The sequence below is a fragment of the Mixophyes fleayi genome, chromosome 12, assembly GCF_038048845.1.
Source record: "Mixophyes fleayi isolate aMixFle1 chromosome 12, aMixFle1.hap1, whole genome shotgun sequence".
Taxonomy (NCBI): domain Eukaryota; kingdom Metazoa; phylum Chordata; class Amphibia; order Anura; family Limnodynastidae; genus Mixophyes; species Mixophyes fleayi.
Window position 1 is genome coordinate 46,773,388 of NC_134413.1, and position 8,899 is coordinate 46,782,286.

The window sequence follows — 8,899 nt, forward strand, 5'->3', positions numbered from 1 at the left end:
GAGCTGAAAAGCTCGCCAGTGCTTCTGCGGACCACTCTGCTGGGTTTGCTCCTTTTCGAGTGAGGGCAGTGATAGGAGCCACTAACGAGGAAAATGAGCCAATAAACCTACGGTAGTAATTGGCGAAGCCAAGGAATCTTTGGATCGCCTTCAAGTTAGTAGGTAGGACCCAATCCTGAATTGCCTGCACCTTGGCGGGATCCATAGCGAATCCTGATGAGGAGATGATATAACCCAGGAATTCCACTGTGGACACCTCGAATTCGCATTTCTCCCGTTTTGTGTACAAATGATGTTCACGCAATCTCAGTAAAACCTGGCGGACATGCTGACGATGCTGAGATAGGGATTCAGAATAAATCAAGATGTGATCCAAATAAACAACCACTGTTTTTCCCAAGAACTCATGTAATACATCGTTAATCAGATCCTGAAAGACTGCTGGAGCGTTGCACAAACCGAATGGCATTATTAGATATTCGTAATGTCCCGAGTGGGTATTAAAGGCAGTCTTCCACTCATCCCCCTTCCTGATTCGGATAAGATTGTAGTCCCGTCGGAGGTCAATTTTGGAGAATACAGTAGCTGTTTTTAATTGATCGAACAGAACAGAGATCAAGGGTAACGGATACATATTCTTAATCGTGATACTATTTAGTCCATGGAAATCGATGCAAGGCCTCAGGCTGCCATCTTTTTTAGAAACGAAAAAACACCCTGCGCCAACCGGGGAATTAGAAGGGCGGATGAACCCTTTGTTCAGGTTTTCTTTTACGTATAATTCCATGGCCTGAGTTTCAGGAAGGGATAGCGAATATAAACGCCCTTTGGGCACCTTAGAACCGGGTACCAATTCAATGGCGCAGTCGTATTCCCGGTGTGGTGGAAGTGAATCAGCTTTCTTCTTGCAAAAGACATCACTGAAGTCCTGATAGGGTACCGGCAACAATTCTGGACTAGGCTGTACAATTCTAAGAGGCAAGGTCAAGCAGGACGTAGAGCACCCGGGACTCCAACGGACAATCTCCCTTGTTTTCCAATCAATAAGAGGGTTATGACTGCGAAGCCATGGATACCCCAATATCAAAGGAGCAGAGGGACAAGAGATGAGATAAAAGGAAAGTTCCTCCATATGGAGGACTCCTACAGACAACCGAACCATTGGAGTCCTGGCGAGAATCCTTCCCCCAGGCAAGGGGTTAGCATCCAAACCACACGTGGTGATGCTTGATCCTAACCTGATATGTGGAATATCAAGTGTCTGAGCCAAATGCATATCCAGAAAATTACGAGCCGCACTACTGTCAAGAAAAGCTTTCAGGTCCATGGATCTCTCCCGGAAAGTTAGACGTCCAGGGACTAATAAGGAATTGTCTGAAGAGGTAATCTGAAGACCCAAGCGCACCTCTTCACCTGCACTTAGGCTTTGGAGTTTCCCGGCTTGCTGGGACATGAACGGACTAAGTGGCCTGGTTGACCACAATACATACACAAACCTAGTGATCGTCTTCTGGAGCGTTCCTCCGGAGGCAAGCGATAAGCGCCCAATTGCATAGGTTCAGAGAAATCGGGCAAGGTGTTATCAGAGCTTGTGAAAACGTCCATCGGAGCAGCGGACTCCCATTCAGCCTTTCTCTCTCTGATCTGACGATCAATTTTTATGACAAGTTGCATCAGGTTCTCCAGCATGTCGGACATCGGATACTGAACTAAAGAATCCTTAATCTGCTCAGTAAGTCCTAAGCGAAATTGGCTTCGCAATGCTGGGTCGTTCCAGGCGCTATCAGTGGACCATCGCCGAAATTCCGCACAATACTCTTCCGCTGAGCGACGTCCTTGCCTTAGCGTACGGAGATGAGCCTCAGTTGAGGCTACCCTGTCCGGGTCATCGTACAATAACCCCAGAGCTTGAAAGAAGGCAACCACAGACTGCAAGGCTGGAGTTGTGGAAGGCAAGGAGAAGGCCCAAGACTGCGGGTCGACCTGGAGTAATGAGATGATGATACCTACCCTCTGCTGTTCGGAACCAGAGTAACGTGGTTTCAGACGGAAGTACAATTTGCAGCTCTCTTTGAAGTTACGGAAGGCTGGCCTGCTTCCAGAGAATTGGTCAGGCAAATTCTTTTTAGGCTCCGGTGCGTCACCAACAGGAACTTGCTGGAGCTGCCGGTCTCTGGAAACCCCTTCTTGGACTGCCAGATGCTGGGATAACGTCTGTACCACTTGGGAAACCGCCTGTATCTGGTTGGCCAGAATCTGGGCTGGGGACATATTCGATTCTTCTCCGTCCATAGCCGTATGATACCAATCTTCCTTGGCCGGTTATAATGTTAGGAACTCCCAAGTCAGTACAGTGAAACTCGGGAACTACTCAGAAGGCCAGGTGTTTGCTGGAGCCCCTAGTGGTGGGGACAGACTGGGCTGCGGGCCGACCGAGGGTCGAGTAACGTATACTGACTTAAAGGAGTTCCCAGGAGGGGAGTGATTGGTGGACTGTAGTATAAGAAGAATCCTAGGTCAAAAGGTCACAGGCAAAGAGGCAATATCCAAGGGCAGCGAAGGGTCAAACTCACAGGCAGAGAAGCAAAATCCGATTTCCAGGCAAAAGGTCAAGGTCAGAAGAGAAGGGTCACAGGTCCAATAACAAGCAGGGATCAAACACGGGTGATCAAATCTAAGGTAGCAGGAACCAAAATGGATAGCACAAGCAGGCAGCAGAACTGAGGACAGAACGCTATAACCGGCAATGAGGCAGCAGGCCTCATTGCCCTAAATACTGAAGCAGACCAATGAGAGCCTAGCTCTCTAATTGCCCACAAGCAGTTCTAATTAGCCTTCAGGCTTGTCCTGCTGTTGCGCACGCGCCCAGCTGCTCTGTAATGCCGGGACGCGGCGCTGGACGAGAGAGCTTCTTACCCTTGCCATGGCAACGTCTGACAAACCCCCGGAAGTGACGTTCCGGTCGCCATAGCGATGGCCGGGATGGAGACAGGGGAGTCGCGGCGGCTGGGCACCGCCGTGGCTCATAACAGTACCCCCCCTTGAGGAGGGGTTAAGGAAACCCGACATCCAGGTTTCGTGGGAAACTTATTAAAAAACTCTTTAATGAGCCTTTCAGCATGGAGACGCTTCTGTGGTATCCAACATCTCTCTTCTGGGCCGTAACCCTTCCAGTGGACCAGGAACTGAACTTGGCCTTGAACCATCCTAGAGTCGAGGATCCTTTCGACGATGTATTCCTGGTCTCCGTTCACAATCAAAGGCCTGGGCCTGTTAGAGGAAGGCTGACTGAATTTGCTGGGAGCCGCAGCTTTCTTAAGAAGAGAACAATGGAATGTTGAGAGTATTTTTAAGGAAGGTGGTAGTCTCAGCCTGAACGCCACTGGATTTATCTTTTTCTCAATTGAAAATGGTCCAATGTATCGGGGCCCCAGTTTCTTGCAAGGTTGCCGTAACCTGATGTTGCGTGTGGACAACCAAACTCGATCTCCCACCTTCAGAGAACATGGCACACGATGGCGATCAGCAAAAGCCTTGGATTTTTGCGAGGCTTGACCCAGGGCAGAGTGCACCTTTTTCCAGACAGATCTCAACCTAGCCGTAAAAGAAGGTGTTCCAGAATCCCCACTGGGAACAGCAGTAGAGAAAGAGTTAGACTTCGGGTGAAATCCAAGGTTGCAGAAGAACGGAGATGTGTGTATTGTGGAATGGCAGGAATTGTTGTAAGCGAATTCCGCCCAGGGCAAGAGAGAGGACCAGTTATCATGAAATTTTGAAACATAGATGCATAAAAACTGTTCCAAGGACTGGTTGGTTCTTTCTGTCTGTCCATTCGACTGCGGGTGATATGCTGAGGACAAACTGATAGTGATCCCAATGGACTTACAAAACGATCTCCAGAATCGTGAAATAAACTGAGATCCTCTGTCTGAGACGATGTCTTCAGGAAGACCATGGAGACGAAAGATGTGGGTCAGGAACAACGTAGCCAAAGTCCTGGCATTCGGTAGTTTGGGTAAGGATATAAAATGTGCCATCTTACTGAATCGGTCCACGACTACCCAAATGGTGTTATGGCCTGCAGATACTGGAAGGTCAACAATAAAATCCATCGAAAGATGGGACCAAGGTCTGCTTGGAGCAGGCAAGGGTAGCAGTAGACCAGCAGGACGGTTCCTAGCAGATTTGTTTCTAGCACACTCAGGACAGGCACGAACGTAAGTCTCCACATCATCCGATAAAGTGGGCCACCAAAGCCAGCGAGAAAGGATTTCAATAGTCCTACAAATTCCCGGATGACCAGCAGAGCGGTTGTTGTGACCCTCTATGAGGACAGGTCTCCTTAGATGAACCGGGACAAATAACTTGTTGAGAGGTGTCTGAACGGGAGCAATTTTCTGGAAGTGTTTGATAGTGGCTCCCAGATCCTGGGTGAGTCCGAGATGAATTGAAGTGGAAGGAATAATAGACTGTGAGTCAGGAGTTTGAGGATGCTGAGCCCAAAAACTTCGGGACAAAGAATCAGCCTTAATATTTTTTGCACCTGGACGAAATGTGATGATGAACCTAAATCTGGTGAAGAATAGGGCCCAGCGAGCTTGCCTGGGATTCAGAGTTTTTGCAGTCTGAATATATTGGAGGTTTTTATGGTCTGTGAAGATGGTAATGGTGTGTGCAGCCCCCTCCAACCAATGTCGCCATTCCTCCAATGCCAACTTAACAGCCAATAGTTCACGGTTTCCGACGCCATAATTACATTCCGCTGGCAGAAATTTTCTTGAGAAAATGCACAAGGATGTAGTTTTTTACTCTGTGAGTCTTTCTGAGAGAGGATGGCACCAGCACCGACATCCGAAGCATCCACCTCCACAATAAACGGAAGTCCTGGGTCAAGGTTTCTAAGGACTGGGGCAGAAATGAATGCAGCTTTGAGAGCTGAAAAACTCGCCAGTGCTTCTGCAGACCACTCCTCTGAGTTTGCTCCTTTTCGAGTGAGGGCAGTGATAGGAGCCACTAACGAGGAGAATGAGCCAATAAACCTACGGTAGTAATTGGCGAAGCCAAGGAATCTTTGGATCGCCTTCAAGTTAGTAGGTAGGACCCAATCCTGAATTGCCTGCACCTTGGCGGGATCCATAGCGAATCCTGATGAGGAGATGATATAACCCAGGAATTCCACTGTGGACACCTCGAATTCACATTTCTCCCGTTTTGCGTACAAATGATGTTCACGCAATCTCAGTAAAACCTGGCGGACGTGCTGACGATGCTGAGATAGGGATTCAGAATAAATCAAGATGTCATCCAAATAAACAACCACTGTTTATCCCAAGAACTCACGTAATACATCGTTAATCAGATCCTGAAAGACTGCTGGAGCGTTGCACAAACCGAATGGCATTACGAGATATTCGTAATGTCCCGAGTGGGTATTAAAGGCAGTCTTCCACTCATCCCCCTTCCTGATTCGGATAAGATTGTAGGCCCCTCGGAGGTCAATTTTGGAGAATACAGTAGCTGTTTTTAATTGATCGAACAGAACAGAGATCAAGGGTAACGGATACATATTTTTAATCGTGATACTATTTAGTCCACGGAAATCGATGCAAGGCCTCAGGCTGCCATCTTTTTTAGAAACGAAAAAACAACCTGCGCCAACCGGGGACTTAGAAGGGCAGATGAACCCTTTCTCCAGGTTTTCTTTTACGTATAATTCCATGGCCTGAGTTTCAGGAAGGGATAGCGAATATAAATGCCCTTTGGGCAACTTAGAACCGGGTACCAATTCAATGGCGCAGTCGTATTCCCGGTGTGGTGGAAGTGAATCAGCTTTCTTCTTGCAAAAGACATCACTGAAGTCCTGATAGGGTACCGGCAACAATTCTGGACTAGGCTGTACAATTCTAAGAGGCAAGGTCAAGCAGGACGTAGAGCACCCGGGACTCAAACGAACAATCTCCACTGTTTTCCAATCAATAAGGGGGTTATGACTGCGAAGCCATGGATACCCCAATATCAAAGGAGCAGAGGGACAAGAGATGAGATAAAAGAAGAGTTACTCCGTATGGAGGACTCCTACAGACAACCGAACCATTGGAGTCCGGGCGAGAATCCTTCCCCCAGGCAAGGGGTTAGCATCCAAACCACACGTGGTGATGCTTGATCCTAACCTGATATGTGGAATATCAAGTGTCTGAGCCAAATGCATATCCAGAAAATTACCAGCAGCAGCACTGTCAAGAAAAGCTTTCAGGTCCATGGATCTCTCCCGGAAAGTTAGACGTCCAGGGACTAATAAGGAATTGTCTGAAGAGGTAATCTGAAGACCCAAGCGCACCTCTTCACCTGCACTTAGGCTTTGGAGTTTCCCGGCTTGCTGGGACATGAACGGACTAAGTGGCCTGGTTGACCACAATGCATACACAAACCTAGTGATCGTCTTCTGGAGCGTTCCTCCGGAGGCAAGCGATAAGCGCCCAATTGCATAGGTTCAGAGGAATTGGGCAAGGTGTTATCAGAGCTTGTGAAAACGTCCATCGGAGCAGCGGACTCCCGTTCAGCCTTTCTCTCTCTGATCCGACGATCAATTTTTATGACAAGTTGCATCAGGTTCTCCAGCGTGTCGGACATCGGATACTGAACTAAGGAATCCTTAATCTGCTCAGTAAGTCCTAAGCGAAATTGGCTTCGCAATGCTGGGTCGTTCCAGGCGCTATCAGTGGACCATCGCTGAAATTCCGCACAATACTCTTCCGCTGAGCGACGTCCTTGCCTTAGCGTACAGAGATGAGCCTCAGCTGAGGCTACCCTGTCCGGGTCATTGTACATTAACCCCAGAGCTTGAAAGAAGGCATCCACAGACTGTAAGGCTGGACTTGTGGAAGGCAAGGAGAAGGCCCAAGACTGCGGGTCGCCCTGGAGTAATGAGATGATGATCCCTACCCTCTGCTGTTCGGAACCAGAGGAACGTGATTTCAGACGGAAGTACAATTTGCAGCTCTCTTTGAAATTACGGAAGGCTGGCCTGCTTCCTGAGAATCGGTCAGGCAAATTCATTTTAGGCTCCGGTGCGTCACCAGCAGTAACTTGCTGGAGCTGCCGGTCTCTGGAAACCCCTTCTTGGACTGCCAGACGCTGGGATAACATCTGCACCACTTGGGAAACCGCCTGTATCTGGTTGGCCAGAATCTGGGCTGGGGACAGATTTGATTCTTCTCCGTCCATAGCCGTATGATACCAATTTTCCTTGGCCGGTTATAATGTTAGGAACTCCCAAGTCAGTACAGTGAAACTCGGGAACTACTCAGAAGGCCAGATGTTCGCTGGAGCCCCTAGTGGTGGGGACAGACTGGGCTGCGGGCCGACCGAGGGTCGAGTAACGTATACTGACTTAAAGGAGTTCCCAGGAGGGGAGTGATTGGTGGACTGTAGTATAAGAAGAGTCCTAGGTCTCAAAAGGTGACTCAAAAGGTCACAGGCACAGATGCAATATCCAAGGGCAAGCGAAGGGTCAAACTCACAGGCAGAGAAGCAAAATCCGATTTCCAGGCAAAAGGTCACGGTCAGAAGAGAAGGGTCACAGGTCCAATAACAAGCAGGGGTCAAACACGGGTGATCAAATCTAAGGTAGCAGGAACCAAAATGGATAGCACAAGCAGGCAGCAGAACTGAGGACAGAACGCTATAACCGGCAATGAGGCAGCAGGCCTCGTTGCCCTAAATACTGAAGCAGACCAATGAGAGCCTAGCTCTCTTATTGCCCACAAGCTGTTCTAATTAGCCTTCAGGCTTGCCCCGCTGTTGCGCTCGCGCCCGGCTGCTCTGTAATGCCGGGACGCGGCGCTGGACGAGAGAGCTTCTTACCGTTGCCATGGCAATGTCTGACAAACCCCCGGAAGTGACGTCCCGGTCGCCATAGCGATGGCCGGGACGGAGACAGGGGAGTCGCGGCGGCTGGGCACCGCCGCGGCTCGTAACAATCACAAGCTGCTGCTTATATACACAATCAGATACAGTAATACAATTGAGATGGTATAGCTTGCATCTATTGGTCCAGGTCTCAGGAATGTCCAAGGGGTTGTCAATCATTGGCTGGTTCATCCTAAGGAATCCAAAGGAGGGGGTCATCTCTGCAGGGGGTATGCTCTGCTCGTCCCGCCAAGATTCCTTAGTCTTAAGTAGTCCATAATTCCCTATCATTCATAACTTGCGTATGCACTCTGCGATTCCCTCGCAGAGTGAAACAAACAGTAGGATATGTAACGAGGTTCATTATGATACCACTCATGATGTGATTCCTTCAACCTGTTCCGTGTATTTCACTAATATGCATGTAACTCTGATATAACATATAAATACTACTATATTTCGACATAACTGACTATGTGTTGCAACTACCATTAATGTGTACTATTTTATAAGTATGCGTGTTTGTGCGAATGTATGGTAAAAGACCAATTACTGTTGCTGCCACGTGTAGTGGATGCGTACGCCCTTTCACGCCGTAGCGTGCCCTTGTACGTCGATGCGTACCGTACGCATCTTTTCAGACAAAGACAACCAAGTTTGCTAGACTTTAATTGAAATGACATTATCCGATAAGCTGACTTCGTCACCATCAGTATATATTACCACTGTTCCTGTGTCTCTACCATTTACCTGCTGGTACCAGTGTTACTTCTTGCATCACCTGGCTCCTCCACATCGTTCTACTGTTCACTCACTCACGGGACAGCGGCCTGCAGGTTCGGTGCCGTTAAGACCATACTTCCTTGACGAGGTTCCTGGTGAAAATCACCTTCCTGTTAGACTCCGCGCCCGTGGGTGGGCCTAGCCATGTTCGGCAGAGCACAAGGATCTATTTCCATTAATGCCAACCGTGACAGCCCATTTGTACATA